The sequence below is a fragment of the Globicephala melas genome, chromosome 7, assembly GCF_963455315.2.
Source record: "Globicephala melas chromosome 7, mGloMel1.2, whole genome shotgun sequence".
Taxonomy (NCBI): Eukaryota; Metazoa; Chordata; class Mammalia; order Artiodactyla; family Delphinidae; genus Globicephala; species Globicephala melas.
In genome coordinates this window covers 104,841,508-104,858,455 of record NC_083320.1, presented here as the reverse complement: position 1 = coordinate 104,858,455, position 16,948 = coordinate 104,841,508, and the positions used below count along the sequence as shown (strand labels likewise).

Below are 16,948 nucleotides of genomic sequence, written 5' to 3'. Positions count from 1 at the left end.
TTGTTGAGCATTTTTGCATCTATGTTCATCAGTGATATTGGCCTGTAGTTTTCTTTTTTTGTTACCTCTTTGTCTGGTTTTGGTATCAAGATGATGATGGTCATGTGGAATCAGTTTGGGAGTGTTCCTCCCTCTGTTATACTTTGGAAGAGTTGAGAAGGATAAGTGTTAGCTCTTCTCTAAATGTTTGGTAGAATACGCCTGTGAAGCCATCTTGTCCTGGGCTTTTGTTTGTTGGAAGATTTTTAATCACAGTCTCAATTTCAGTGCTTGTGATTGTTCTGTTTATATTCTCTTTCTTCCTGGTTCAGTCTCAGCAGTTTGTGCTTTTGTAAGAATTTGTGCATTTCTTCCAGCTTGTCATTTTTATTGGCATATAATTGCTTGTAGTAATCTCTCATGATCCTTTGTATATCTGCAATGTCAATTGTTACTTCTGCTTTTTCATTTCTAATTCTGTGGATTTGAGTCTTCTCCTTTTTTGTCTTGGTAAATCTGGCTAATGGTTTATCAATTTTATGTATCTTCTCAAAGAACCAGCTGTTAGTTTTTTTCATCTTTGCTGTTGTTTCCTTCATTTCTTTTTCATTTATTTCTCATCTGATCTTTATGATTTCTTTCCTTCTGCTATATTTGGGTTTTGTTGTTTTTGTTCTTTTTTCTCTAATTGCTTTAGGTGTAACATTAGGTTGTTTATTTGAGATGTTTCTTGTTCCTTGAGCTAGTATTGTATTGCAATAAATTTCCCTTAGAACTGCTTTTGCTACATCCCATAGGTTTTGGATCATCGTGTTTTCATTGTCATTTGTTTCTAGGTATTTTTTGATTTCCTCTTTGATTTCTTCAGTTACCTCTTGGCTGTTTAGTAGTGTATTGTTTAACCTCCATGTATTTGCATTTTTTACAGATTTTTTTCTTATAATTGATATCTAGTCTCATAGCATTGTGATTGGAAAAGGTACTTGATATGATTTCAATTTCCTTAAATTTATCAAAGCTTGTTTTGTGACCCAAGATATGGTCTATCCTGGAGAATGTTCCATGAGCCCTTGAGAAGAAATTGTATTTTGTTGTTTTGGATGGAATGTCCTATAAATATCTATTAAGTCCATCTTGTTTTATGTGTCACTTAATGATTGTGTTTCCTTATTTATTTTCATTTTGGATGATTTGTCCATTAGTGAAAGTGAGATGTTAAAAGTCCCCCACTATGATTGTGTTGCTGTCAATTTCCTCTTTTATGGCTGTTAGCATTTGCCTTATGTATTGTTGTTCTCCTATGGTGGGTGCATAAATTTTTACAATTGTTATATCTTCTTCTTGGATTGATCCCTTGATCATTACATAGTGTCCTTCTTTGTACCCTGTAATAGTCTTTATTTTAATGTCTATTTTGTCTGATATGAGAATTGCTACTTCAGCTTTCTTTTGATTTCCATTTGCATGGAATATCTTTTTCCATGCCCTTAGTTTCAGTCTGTATGTTTCCCTACGTCTGAAGTGGGTTTGTTGTAGACAGCATATATGTGGGTCTTGTTTTTGTATCCATTCAGCCAGTCTATATCTTTTGGTTGGAGCATTTAATCCATTTAAATTTAAGGTATTTATTTATTTATTTATTTGTGGTACATGGGCCTTTCTCTGTTGTGGCCTCTCCCATTGTGGAGCACAGGCTCTGGACATGCAAGCTCAGTGGCTATGGCTCATGGGCCTAGCCATTCCACGGCATGTGGGATCTTCCCAGACTGGGGCATGAACCTGTGTCCGCTGCATCGGCAGGCGGACTCTCAACCACTGTGCCACCAGGGAAGCCCTTAAGGTAATTATTGATATGTATGTTCCTGTTACCATTTTCTTAATTGCTTTGGGTTTGTTTTTGTAGGTCTTTTTCTTCTCTTCTCTTTCCTGCCTAGAGAAGTTCCCTTAGCATTTGTTGTGAAGCTGCATCTTAAATAGAAATAAATGGTCAATTCTAGCCAGAAATAAAGAGAAGTTCTTTATGAAAAAGATAATAATTATGAGTCTAAATCACGACCTGGAATTGGTCACATCTGGAATCTAGTAAACTATGCAATTTTCTATTATTCTCCCAATTAACTAAACATTGAATCCAGGCTTCAGGACTCACTTTTATCCCAAGCAGTGTAATTAAGTTGTGAAACCTTTCTGTTTTTCTTGGTTTCCTCTGGAATCAAAGCCTTATTCTGACCTCAGTTGGTGATGGGGAGTCCCTGCCCTCTTGTTTCTCCTGTGTCTATTTTATTTCTTCTGTGGATTCCCACCTGGATCCTACTATATGTGGAAAATGATGAGCAATGTTCACTGCCCAAGATGTTCTCACTATTCAGTTTCCCAATGCTGGGATCCTCCAACAACTTGAATTCCTTTAAATGTCCTACTTTGACATAGAATTGAAAAATCTGACTCTATACACCCTGCCCAGCCTCCCCACAACATACCTGAGTTTTGATTACTAGTAAATATTAAACTAAGAATGGAATCCAGAAATGTGACTTCCAGACTAATGTTCCTTCTCTACTTTTCTTGTAACTTCTGATGACTTTTTAGTTATCACCTTTTAATTCCTCTTCCTTTCTCTATTGTTCTGTCCTCTGTATATAATATATGATGTGGTTAAAATATTTATTACAGTATGCATAATATATTTTATATATGAATGTGGGTAAATAATTATCTGTATACACTTAAACACACCCATTTTATTTTTAAGTGAATCCACACATGTATTAGTCAGGGCTCTCCAGAGAAAAAGAATCACTTATATTTAATTATTTAGATTTTTTTTAAAAAAATTGGACCCTTTATGTTTGGATTGTCACCAAAATCATTTTGGCTTGGAGATACACTGTGAAGTTTCAGAGGAAAAGTGGGTTAGTAGGAGACAGGAGAATGTCTATCAGCTGCACCAACCATTTCTTTATAGGGAAGAAAATCAGCCACACAAAGAATAAAATTGGTTTTGTTGTGCTGGATAAACAAAAGGAAGGGGTGGTCCTCACAGAACCTGGGGATCATTCTTACAGGTGGCATCATCATGATGGCAGCAGTGGTGGCCATTATCTCCATGCCTTCTTCATTGACATTCACGAAGGAACTGTGCAGGATCTTGGGCAGAAAGAGGTCTCTCTTGGATGACACTCCAGAAGAGTTGCCCTGGTCTGCTCCAAGGCATCCATCATTCCCATACTGCAAAGAGCATCCTGCCTGTCCTATTTCTCCACCAGCTTAAATCTCAGGAGGAAACCTTCCACCTCTTCTTCATTCATAATGTCTAGTTTTGTCCATTCTATGATTTTCTCGTAAGTAAGTTATTTTTCCACCCTTTTCCAACTGGTCTTTTCATCTGGAAACATGATGAACATATTCAGCTACTTGCCAATATGGGGAAGCACCAAAATTTTGGTGAATAGTTCTCCTATATAGGTCTTTTTAAAGGTATATTCCTTAAACATCATTTGCACAGGCTTGTCTTCATTCTTGCTGAGTTTCCATTGTCTTTCTTTGGTCTGCACTTTGTTAAGTTGATGAGCCCAGTTTCCTTTGAATTAGATGGCATTCACAGGAATCAGATTAGTCACTGAATTAACTGAATTTGGAGACAGCAACTCTATAATTTTGCCTTTTAACTTTTGGGTACCCAGGTGTTTATGTGGTTTCTGGACTCCTCTGAAATGTTGCTCAAGTCGACTCTTCCATCTCTGCTTGGTAGAATTTGCAACAGGAAACTCTGAAAGATGAGAGGAAATCACAGGCCTTTTCTCCAAGGAGACTGTTGGCTGTTCTAAGCAAGTAGCGTGTGCCAGTTCTGTTAACCTTGGTGAGGAGTAACTTGAAACCCTGGTGAGCATCTTCACCTCTGCCTCTGCTTTTACTTAAAGAAATCCCTGGGACACCTGGGCTGTGGTTTTTCCACTTGCTCCCATGAAACCTACGACCAGGGCAGAGAAGATGCTCATGGGGTAGAAAAACATGTTTCTCAATATCCGTACAAGTCAGAAGTATATTATAATATACTTGTGTATAACATAATTACATACATATATATTTACATATATATGTGTGTGTGTGTGTGTGTGTGTATCCTTTGGAATAAGGAATTAACTCATATGATTATGGAAACTGAGAAGTCTCAAGATCTGCAGTCACCAAGTTAGAGAACTAGGAGAGCTGATGGTGTAACTCCAGTCTGAAAGCCAACAGGCTGGAGACCCCACAAGAGAGGATCCAATGTTTCAGTTCCAGGGCAAAGCCAGGAAATGACTGATTTCCCAGTGAAGGCATTCAGGCAGGAGTTTTTCTTACTCAGACTTTTTGTCCTATTCAGGTCTTGTTCTCAGTAAGAGGCTCACTCAAAAATGGAAAGGCCAATCTCCTTTACTTAGAGCACTGATTGAAATGCTAATCTCATCCGGAAACACCTTCAGAGACACATCCAGAGTAATGTGTGACCAATTGTCTGGACACCCTGTGGCTCAGTCAAGTTGACATATAAATTTAGCCATCACAACACATAATTAAATACAATTAATCTTTGTATTCAAATATTTGCCAAGAATATCATTACCTTTATTTAAAAAAATCTTTATAAGCAGATATTATCATTTGAACTAGAAACTTGCATACATTGCAGAGAAGAAAATCCTCCACCTCCTGTTCATGTTCCAGGATAAGATGCTTATTTTACATGATTGAAAATTGAAAAAGAGATTCTGGAAGTGGGTCAGTAGAAAATCAGAAAGCCTCCTAAAGGTAAACTCATTTAAAAGTGGGCTAATCATGGTCTTATGGGTCCTCCACCTGCCATACCCCCTTCTTCTGAAACAAGGTTTACTACTGTAATGAGTTTGAGCTTTTTTCCAAATACATTTTTTTTATCAAGAAGAAAAATATTCTACCTTCAGGTGTTTCTCTGAGTGTCATTGTTTCATGTTCTATTTTAATTATCCACTAGATATACTAAAGTTTATTAAAATAAAAGTGAAATGAAATCCCTTTTAAATCAACATGTGGAACAACTCCAGAAATGATTTATAATACATTCATTCATTCTGGGAAGACTTTGCCACATATGGATCTGCCACATGGGATTTTTTTATCCCTCAAGCTGTCAACTTTGTTACTAAACCACTGAGACTACGGTTTTTGTCTGAGGCCAAATCTCTCATTCTTTTTCTTTTCTGCAGACCTCTCACTGGCTTCAAAGAGGAGATACAAGGAAGAAGGGCTTTCTTTAGCTCTTGGGAACTGGGGCAGAGGTGCTTTTTCAGCATTTAACAATACAAAGAAGGAGAAGAAAAGATGATCATAGCTAACTTTACTGTAGCAACTTATTGCAGGGGAGAAATTGCTACATCAAACAGGAGCTAGATGCTTTCAGGCATTGCTTCCGTACTAATCCTCTCTCTTGAGCACAGATAAGGGAAAAGAGATGTATGGCTGTCATTTTATTTTCTGCTATTATTTAATAGAGACCTTCATCCAAGACAAATGGGATTTTATTAGGTAAAAACTAAGTACAAATGTGAATCATCTATTCTGGTCTTGTGGAAAGGCTCCTTTTATACTTATTCTAAGCCTTGCTTTCATACTTATTCATTAATTCTGTTGAACTAATGCAACAATCACTTTCTCTGAGTACTGTTAAAATATTATTAGAGTCACAAATTTACTCATGGTCTTATCTTCTGAGAGTTCCAAAGTAATGAAACCTAAGACTAGTGCAGAGATTACAAAGAGGGGGCGATTTTCTCTCTTCTTGCACATAGGAAATGTTCAATAAATGTTCGCTGTCATCATTGCTATTATGAATATTAATTGTTATTTGCCCTCTCATTCCCCCATTGAGACCTGTCGGCTATCCCAGTGCCACCACCAAAACACACACACCTGCATGCTGGCAGAACAACAACCCACCATTCACATTTACACTCAGAGAAATCCAACTGAAAGATTCCACACTGACCCATTCACAAAGGGGTTAATGTACATCCCTGTACCTGAAGACAAGAAGAATGACATCCTTGCTCACTCCCCAACCATAAGAATACAAGACTAAGAGGGAAAAAAAGGAAAACTTTCAATTTTGTTCCATACTGCCAAGAGGTCCCTGTATGATGCAAAGGAATAAGCCCAGATTTTTAGAGTCAGAGAGACCTGAGTTTGAATCTCAGCTTCCTGCTTTACTAAATCTGTGATCTGAGTTTAATATACTTGTCTATAAAATGGAGCTAGGGAGAACCTACATCATAAAATATTTCCTGTCCCAACTCATGTCTCAGGGACTTAAAATCAGTAATTATGAAAGGGTCCAGTCTCTGCTAAAAATTTCCATCGATTTTCTTATAATTAAAAGTCAGGAGATTGGGCTAGAAAATCCTCTTCCAAGGTACCTTATGGCACTATGAAATTATGTTATATATAGATTCCTGAAGCTCCTAGTTACATGATAGTCCTTAGTTCGCCTTTGGGAATTACCACAATCTTGACATCAATCTATTTTTTCCCTAATTTCCCCAGTGATGAAATTTTTTTGCTTTAATTTAATATCTTTGTAGGTTGCCAAAGCTCTGTAGGCTTAAGCTTTGGTGTTTTAAGCTTGGGTCTTATGAATTTAAGTACCCTCACCTCATGAGTTACAGCCAAGATAAGCATTCTGCTAGATGCTGGCTATAATTATTCCAACTATCAATATATGCTTAAGAACTGGGGGATAAACATAGAATGGGTTTACAGACCTGTTCTGAGACTATCTCAGTTCAAACCTCCATCAGTCCTGCCATTTGCAGTAATATGGATGGACCTAGAGAAGATCATACTGAGTGAAGTAAGTCAGACAGAGAAAGACTACCACATGATATCACTAATATGTGGAATCTAATAGATGACACAAATGAACTTATATACAAAACAGAAACAGACTCACAGACATAGAAAACAAAGTTATGGTTACCGGGGGGAGGGGGATGGGAGGAGGGATAAATTAGGAGTTTGGTACTAACATATACACACTACCATATATAAAATAGATAACCAACAAGGACCTACTATATAGCAGAGGGAACTATACTCAATAATTTGTAATAACCTGTAAGGGAAAAGAATCTGAAAAATAATATATATATGTATAACTGAATCACTTTGCTGTACACCTGAAACTAACACAACATTGTAAATCAACTATACTTGAAAATAAACAAACAAATTAAAAAACTCCATCAATCTTGAGTGGTGAGCCATGCTGCCCTTATGGTTTCTGGGGGTTAATATTAGCTCTGAAAATAGAGGTGGGCAAATTTTGAAAAGTAAAACAAGTATCAGTCTTTCTCTTTATAGTACTGAGCAAGTAGGTTTTATTATTTTAAACTAAACACCCTGGCAACACTTTTCTAAAGTTCTGAAATTAGGTGTTTTTATTTTCATTAAATTGTGTATGACTTTAAACAAACAAACAAACAAAAAAGCAGCTGAAGATAAGAAGAAACAAACTGTGCATTTCAGCTCCCAGGAAGACAATAAACTGAAATCCATCTCAGTATTTAGTTAGTCAAAGACTTCACAATTTTCCAAAAGAGGGAGAAGGAAGACAATTCCTTCAAAAACACAACTAAGTGCTGTGCTCAGACCACTTGACTTCCTGTTTCATTATTGCTGCTCTTGCAACAATACCAGGCAGTACGGAACACAAGGTATGTCTCATCTCCAGCCCCCACTTCCCACCCCAACAGGCCTCTCAAAGACCCTACCCAAGGTCTCTACCACTGGATACTCAGAATAGCCCAATCTAGAACTTACATTATTTTCAAAAATGTAGCCATTGGTTTGTGTATACTTCAAGTTGAATAATAGATATGATCTGTCTTCATGTTTGCTGATCTATCATCACATTAGATCCTTTAATATTGATCATATGTATTTTAAAGCTCCTATGATGGTTCAAAAATTTAGGTGACATCTGGGGCTGCCTTGTTTTCTCTTCATTTTTTTTTTCTTGTTATTTTGTTGGAATTCTGGATATTATGAATAGTAAAGACCGAGGTAAATAATTTTCTCATCCATCTTCTCTCTATGTGGGGAGTTGAATCTCTTTATTCAGTATTTTAGCTGGATTTGGGACTTGTTTTTCTACCTTCAGGGCACCACAGATTTCAAACATCTACAGGGTTGGGATGAAAATATGTAATGCTTAGAGTGGGACCTGGGGCTCCATAATATAGTTTTTTGAGAATTGTATTACCATCCTCAGCTGTTGACTGCCCTTGCGTACCTGCTCCATGGGTGTTCCCTTTACTCTACTGCCCCTGTACTAGCACTAGCTTACTTCTGCTTATAACTTTGCATCAAGTTATACAGACGGAGTGTTCTTGCTTGGCTCTACAGTTCCAATCTCAGTCTTAGAGAGGTCTTGTGATCTTGGACTACAGGAGTAAGAATTTTTCAGTGTTTCTTCCCCTTTACTGTAGCCAGAGTCTGCCTAGTGTTTGGGAAGGGGGTGGTTTTGAAGGGAAAGAGTTTCCTGACCTTCACCCTGTAGTATTTATAATTGATAGTTGACTTTTCTTTGTGTCATGCAGAATCATGTACTCCATAGATTTTCTCATTTCCACGTCCAGTGGCAGAGAGATTTTTTTTTTCCTCTTTTAGTCATCTATGTTTGCTTGGGCCTTGGGAGCTGGAAGATTTCCTGCCCCTTCCCCACCAGCTTAAGTCTTTTGATTAATATAAGAGAAGGACATGGGGAAGAGTGGGATTTGGGTTCTGTAAGTCACTAGAGGGCTCTCAGCAGGTCTTCCGTTCTGCCCTCAAACATTCTCTTGAATAGCCGGTGGAAGCCAATGTAAAATAGTTCATGTGTGAATATAGACACCCCTTGGGTTCAGTGTTCTCAGTTATTCTAACCTGTTGTGCCAGCCCATAATAAACTTACAAGAAATCATTAAAATTGTGGCTGTTTTACTTTTACCTATTTTTACAGCAGCCACCTCTTTCTTTTGTGCTCTGTCAACAGGGAAACAATTTGGTGTCCCATGTCTCCTTGTATAGGTCTAGCACTCTTTAGAACTTAATGCAGTTTGTTGCCCTGTAGACTCAACTCTCTAATGGATTTAAGGAAATGGATTAAGGAAAACTGTAATTTTTTTAATGGATAGGGTAGGAGCAATGTTCTCTTGTGGGCTCCTACATTGTAAGCAGAAGTGGAACTCTATATTGAAGTACTCTAATGTCAATTTCAGAAAATAAAATAGGTAAACTTTTAATTTCTAAAATATCTATGCTGTTTATTTATCTTTGGATTTATGTTTCAGATTAGTTGATGCCTTTTGCAATCAGAGACATTAGAGGCACAGACATGACTGACATTTTTCTAAGTTAAAGAAATTGAGAGTTTGAATTCCGCTCATCTCCTTGAACTTGTTTTCAAATACTTGTCATGTCCATAACTTGTCATAGAAGTTCTTAAAGGGAATACTTTTCTGATGTGGATTCTTATTTTTAACTTTTTCTTATTGTGGTAAAAATACGTAGGATGAGGTTCACCCACTTAATAAAATATTAAATGTATAGCACATTGTTAACTATACATACAATATTGTACCGTGGACCTCTAGAACTTTTCATCTTGCATCACTGAAATGCATCTCCCCATTTCCTTCACCCCCCAGCCCTGGGAAGCCACCATTCTACTTTCTGCTTTTAACGATTCTGACTATCTTAGAGACCTCATATAACTGAATCATGCAGTATTTGTCCTTCTCCTACTTGCTAATTTCATTTAGCATAATGTCCTCAACATGGATGAGACTTGAAGACATTATTTCAAACTTTTGATCACAATCCATAGTCCTAACAGTACCACAATATTCATCTATCTTACGCGAGAGAAAATTGGCTGTTAAAACCAAGTATTACTTATGGTATTAAAAGTTGAATAAAACCACAAAATAAAATAAGAAAAATGCATTCTTGTTTCTTCAGTCAAGACTTTATTGTTGCTGCTGTTAAGTAAATCTTCCTATTTCATCTTGTATCAAGTAATCCCTACAATATAGTGAACAATGACACAATAGGGGAATTAACACAACTGAAAATAGTTCTTAAGCATCTTAGCAAGGATAAAGCCACATAGAAATTGCAGGCAATTGCAACAATAGTTAAATTGGTGGTCAAAAAGAAAAATGAGTCAGAGAACAGAATACCGAGAGAGGAAAATCCAAACTTCTAAACTCCTGAAATTGGTAGCATCAAAATGCTCCCCACCTAGAAGTAATTATAGTTAAAATTCATTGGTCTGACATAATCACCTGTTTCACATCATTATTTCTTCCAAATAAGCAAGTAGAGCAGATATTAGTTTGATGCAATGTAATATGAACAAGATTTGGAGTCATCAACCACGATTTAAATCTTGTACTCAGTTGTTCCATGACTTTGGATCACTTAGTTACTCACTTTGTTAATCTTGGTTTATTCATCTGTAAACTAGGTGCTAGTATCTAATTCCCAGGGTGTAAAGATTAAAGAAATGTATATAGATGTATAATGTATATAGCACAGTTCCAATCACATAGTATCAATTTTCTTTGTCTAATCTTGTAAAAGCTTTCACAGGACTTTGCAGTGCTTTATCCTTCTGCCTTCTTTTAAAACCAAGAGGCACTTGACATTGGTTCACCTTGGAATGACTCAGCATCATCAGATAAATTCTCCCTGCTTTTAAGTCCTCTATCAATTACTGTCAGTGTAATTCAAGGGACAATTAATCACTTACTACTTATGAAACCTCTTCTCTTGCTGTCTTATGGCTAATCAGCAGCCTGATTTTCAAATTAACTGTTGGTGACTTTCTCTACCTCTTAATTTGTAAGCACCTTGAAAGCTGAGAGTGCCTTTAAGTTTTTCTCTTTCCAATAAAGTTTTAGCAAATACAGTAAATTGGAAAGTTATCATGTTTTTGAAAATAAAACATACTTGTACAAATCTATATTTAGTAAGACATTCAAGGGTCCCATTTACTTATATGGTTTGCCCCTGCACTGAATATTCTCATTCAACTATGAGTTTATAGCATTTAACATTTTCTGTCATTGTGTGTATGTTAATGTGTCTGTTTCAAGTAGTCTCTCTCCACTCAGCTTCAGGATTTCTAAATTGCTCCCTACTGTAACAAATCGAATTACATATCAGTGAATTTCCTTTATTACAACTTGAAGCTAACAAATTCTGTCTGGTGACCCAAAGAGTCTGCCAACCAAACAGGTAGATATGTTCTGTGGAAATAGTTTTTCTTAGTACCACATAGGACTTACATTATAGATTCATTTTCTGTATGAGATTTACATCATTGTTTGTCAAAACGTAGTACTTCATTGAATGATTCAGAAGGATCGTTAAAAGTAGATTCCTCAGACATACTTAAATATTCTGATTAATGGAATAATATATAATAATAATAGTAATTATATAGTTGCAACTGCCAACTAAGAAACCACAGACAACTCAAAGTTTGATAATTTTTATGGACTTAGTGTTTATGGTGACAACCTACATTCCCTTCTCCACCCCTCATATACTTCCTGCTTCTTCCTCTTGATTGCAAATTTCAGTGAGATCTTCCTTGCGTGAATGATAACATGTCAATTGTGAAGTTTTGATTAGAGAGATTAAAGGAAAGGTTAAAAAAAGAAGATGACACATAAATAACAGATAAGGTTCTTGCTACTTCCCTCTATGGGGCACTAATTCATTTGTTTATTTTTTTTAAAAATTACTTATTGTATTTGTAGATGTACATTTACTTTTCACTCATAATACATATTTATATATTTGTTGATTTCTTTGTCAGGCCCTATGTCATGCTCTTCTCTATAGGTTTTCCTAACATTCTTCTGTCCTTAATATATTCTGGGTAAGCATATATATACATGTACCTGCAAACACACACACACACACACAGCCCACAGCATTTGAAGTCCATGCTCTATACACATTTTAAGCCAAAGATTTTATTTTATACATCTCTATAATTCCATTCAAATCTCACAAAAATTCTCATTTCAGATGGGAATTCAGTGTGGAAACTGAGATAAGTAAAATAAAGTTACCCAATGTCACTCAGCTAGAATTTATCAGAACAAATCAGAACAAAAATTTAACACAGGATTATCTTTGCCCAAATCTATGCTATTAACTTTTAACTCCTCAGAAAAACCTAAGACTTCTAGAATTTCTCCTCTACATATTATGAGCAACTCCTAAATAATAATTTATATTACCCATGGCATCAATAAACAAAAAATAAATTGATGCATGTTGGTAAGAGACCGTAATGCTATCTGGTTTCTGACAGCTACATTCCTGTGTATTGGAAGGAGAAGGAATTAAATTGTTAAAAAACTAAGCCTATTGCTAGGGTATTTTTTATATATAAAAATAAAATGTAATAGTAAATAAATATTTATATTTAACATATACTCCAATCACTGATCTTGTACTTTCTTGCCACTTCTCACAAAAAGTATTTTATGAGTACTAATAATGGTGGTGATCTTTTTTGTAGAGAAACGATTCCCTTCGAAGCTGGTTTATAGGCAACAGAGATTAAGTAGGTGGAGAAAGAAACTTAGAGGAAACCTTAGAGTCATATGCTTTGACAGTCAAGTGGAATATAGGACATTAACACAAGTTATGTCCTAACATGATTGAATTATGACAAATTCAAAAAATTCAAATCCGTATAGGCACACACACATTGAGAGAGAGAGACACAGACAGAGACAGAAACAGAGAGAGTGGGATGCCTAGCTATATAAAAGAAAATTCAAGGATGATGTAACATTACAATTTTATATGTATGTCAGTGTCTTCATGCTCCCAAATCTGTTCTCTTTGTCTTTGCATGAAATAAACTCCCTTTAACATTTGCCTGATTAACTCCTGCCCATCCTTCAACAAACAGTTCAACAGCTCAGTGTTCACCTTTTTCAAGAGGATTTTCAAAATCCCTAAGTTTCTTTTCCTATGAGTTTGGAGCAGTGGATATGTTTGCAGCCATTATGTAATTACTAATTAGGACAGTTGCCTGATACAGACCATTTATACATCAGATATTGTCTACCATACCCTGACTAATATTAGAGTCAGAATTATCTTAGAATTATCTCTGTGCTTCTCATCTTCATGACTGTAAGTTCCCAGAGGATGGGGACTTTCTGATTTTACTAAGAATAGTGCACAAAATGGGTAATCCTAAAGATTTGTTTGAAATAGACTAACATAAGGAAACTAACATGTTTGTAGACTTGAATTTTAAAGTATTTCCTATATATATCCCATGTGCTCTGGTGGTTGATTACACACACACAACTACAAAACAAAACAAAACAAAACAACAACACATGTCCATTTCCCTGTACAGATTTAAACTATTTCCAAACTAGTTCCAATAAAAATAGAAATTGCCCTAATAAGCCTGGAGAGAAATTAGTCCTTCTACTTATTAGTGCTACTCCTTACTAAGTTTTGTTGTATTTTTTTTTAAGATGGCAAAAATTTTCAAATTTTTGTCCAATAAAATCCCCCAAAGGTGGAGAGGTATTTTTGTTTGTATTTTGTGAAATTAAATAACATATCCAAAAGAGCAGTTAACCAATGGAAGGAACAGAAATATGGTCAGAGTTTTGCAGCATCTCATCACTTGGTAAAATACCTGACAATTCTATACATCGTTAGCCATACATGTTGTTTGCTTTCCTTTGGTTAAATGAAACACAGCCCAAAACAAAACTTCAAATATTTTTTCCCTTTCTCTTTGCTTTGTTTAGTTTGTGGTAAAAGTGTGCCTCTTTTGAAACATTATGATGCTAGATGATACTTTGTGGAAAGTCAACCCTCCCTGGACGTGGAGAATCTAAACTTTGGATTATTGTCCTGTGGTGGAAGGTACCATCTCTATTTTTCTGTATGGGCTGTTTTTGTGCATTTATGTTATTATTTTTATTGTTAATTCTTGGACCTAAACTGTGAGGACCTTCATTAGATGTGGATGCTGTGTACTCACAAATTAGAGTTAAACTCTCCTGTAGTATGGCACTTATTCCTTACCCTTATGGAAAATTCTCAAATCTTCCTTCCAGTTAAATACAGTACTTACACATTTAATACATGTCTATTGAAAATAAAGGACAGAAACATATTCTTACAAACAGGGTGCCTGTCATCTGGTATCTAACATTCCAGAAGAAAGCAGAGAATGCCATATCTGAAGACTTAATTTTTTTTCCACATTATCTTATTTGCAGCTGAGAAGTTCAGAGAATCCATGAATCATGACATTTTCTGGCCTAAATGGGTATATGAGATCATCTAAATCCAGTTTTTCCCTAATAATTTTGGCTCCAGTATCCTTCTTATGTACGTTATTCTATTTATAAATATCTTATGGATTTAACAATAAAATTATTATTGTGTGATACAGAAATAATTGGATAAGTTTTCTGAACTCTCCTTTATTTTTTCATCTTTAAAATGGAAATGAAATAGTACCTATCTCATGATATTGTTAAGTGGATTCATTTTATTAAATTTTAAAGCATTTTAAATAGTGCCTGTCACAAAAAGTTATAGAAATAAATAAATAACATTTAAGCTAAGTATATTAATAACTTTTCTATAGAATTCACTTAAATAAAATTCTTAATATTCTTATTGCAAAGGAAAACTGTATAATTTTAAATTATAAGTACTACTTCGAGTTATTTATTTTTCCATGAGTGTGTACTGTCAGGAAATACATTTAAGCATTAATTGCTGTTTTGCTATGCAGATCCAAACTTATGTTAGGGCTTCCCTGGTGGCGCAGTGGTTGAGAGTCCACCTGCCGATGCAGGGGACACGGGTTCACGCCCCGGTCCGAGAAGATCCCACATGCCGCGGAGCAGCTGGGCCCGTGAGCCATGGCCGCTGAGCCTGCACGTCCGGAGCCTGTGCTCCACAACGGGGAAGGCCACAACAGTGAGAGGCCCGCATACCACAAAAAAAACAAAAACAAACTTACGTTAAACTATAGGCTGAACGTTAATCAAACAGGCAAAAAGTGCTCTTGACTTTTTGAGTTCTTTTTTGACTTTTTGAGTTCTTTTTATAAATAATAAAAATAAATTTATTCATAAATAATAAACATTTTCTTTATTTTATATTTAAATTTAAAATTTTATATTTAATATTTCTTTTATTTAATAAAAATTATTTGCTTAGAAATAACATAGGTTTGGGCTTCCCTGGTGGCGCAGTCGTTGAGAGTCCGCCTGCTGATGCAGAGGATGCGGGTTCGTGCCCTGGTCCGGGAAGATCCCACATGCCACGGAGCGGCTGGGCCCGTGAGCCATGGTCGCTGAGCCTGTGTGTCTGGAGCCTGTGCTCTGCAATGGGAGAGGCCACAACTGTGAGAGGCCCGCGTACCGCAGAAAAAAACAAAAACAAAACAACAACAACAAAAAACACATAGGTTTGATAAATGCATTCTCACTAAAAAATAAATAGCCATAATTATCTTTATATCTTCACCACCTAGCACAGTTTTTTGTAGTACTAGAGATATCCTGAGTTAGCTAGTAAATTAGTTTGATCAAATAAATGAGTATATCTTGAGGCAAGTTTGTACAATTATCAACTTTATTCTCATCTTTAATTTTGTGCATTTGTATTACTAATATTTTCCATCTCTAACCACTGAACTCTAGTGGATTTTAAAGCAAGATGCTAAACTGAGGATAAAAACAATTTATAGAATTAAAAAACAAACAAAAATGACCCCAAGTGATAAACTGTATTACCAGCTCTATGATAATAAATAGACATATTTAGTAAATGGAATGAAATGAAATCCCAAGGTGTTGGATAAACATGTGAATGAATAAATGTTCGATGCCCAAAGTTTAACTGCCTCCATCCGTGTATATGAAGTTCATGTTCTCTCATCAGAGGTATATTAATGCCAGGCTCCATTCTCATCAATACCCATCTTTGGAGCACCTACCACTGTGCATGGTAGTGATCTCTGGGAGGCGCTCCAAAGCAAAAACAGCACTGTGTAGTGTTCCAGTCTTCCTGTGGTCACCATCACATTCCATAGTGTTGTTGAAGAGATGGACTCTGCTTGTAATATAATTTGAAATGTTGGCACACAGTGATTTAAAATATAACTGCATGGCTGAGTTTAGCTATAGATTTTAAACAGGTACCAAGCTGTTTATAATTGGTGAACCCCCTCCTCCCAGCTCTTTTCTACCTGCTTACTCAGCACTAGCAATGCAACTAAGATAAAAGTTGAGAAAGGGAATTAAGACAGGCTTGAGAGATCCTTTAATTATTTGATTGATCGAAGGAAATGGATTTAAGTGATTTTCTGTCTGACTAGGAACTAGAGAAGGGAGGAAGTGAGCTATCCTCCTTGTGCAGCCAAGGACCCTGTTACAGATTGAACTGTGTGCCCTCCAAATCCATATATTGAAGTCCTAACTCCAATGTGACTATATTTAAAGATAGGGCCTTGAGAGAGCTAATTAAGGTTAAATGGGGTCATATGGGTGGAGTCAGAATCTGATGGGATTTGTGTCCTTATAAGAAGAGGAAGAGACACCAGAGATAGATGTCTCTCCACTCATGCACAGAGGAAAGGCCATGTTAAGACATCCCAAAAGGTGGCCGTCTGCACTTCAGGAAGGTATTTGCAGAAACAACCCTGACGGCACCTTGATGTTGAACTTCCAGCTTCCAGAATTGTAAGAAATACATTTCTGTTGTTTAAGCCACCAACTCCGTGGTATTCTCAGCCTGAGTTGATGAATATAGTTCCCAAGAAGAGAGGTTAGAAGTGATCCCAGGCACAACTCTTTAGCATGGCCAAACGCTAGTCCAGGAGAGATTAGATGTG

At 36.2% G+C, this 16,948-nt stretch overlaps 1 pseudogene; it reads right to left on the bottom strand.

The window, feature by feature from the left end:
• Positions 1 to 2,892: 2,892 nt before the first annotated feature.
• Positions 2,893 to 16,145, bottom strand: LOC115843892 (serpin B6-like; annotated as a pseudogene).
• Positions 16,146 to 16,948: the final 803 nt, after the last annotated feature.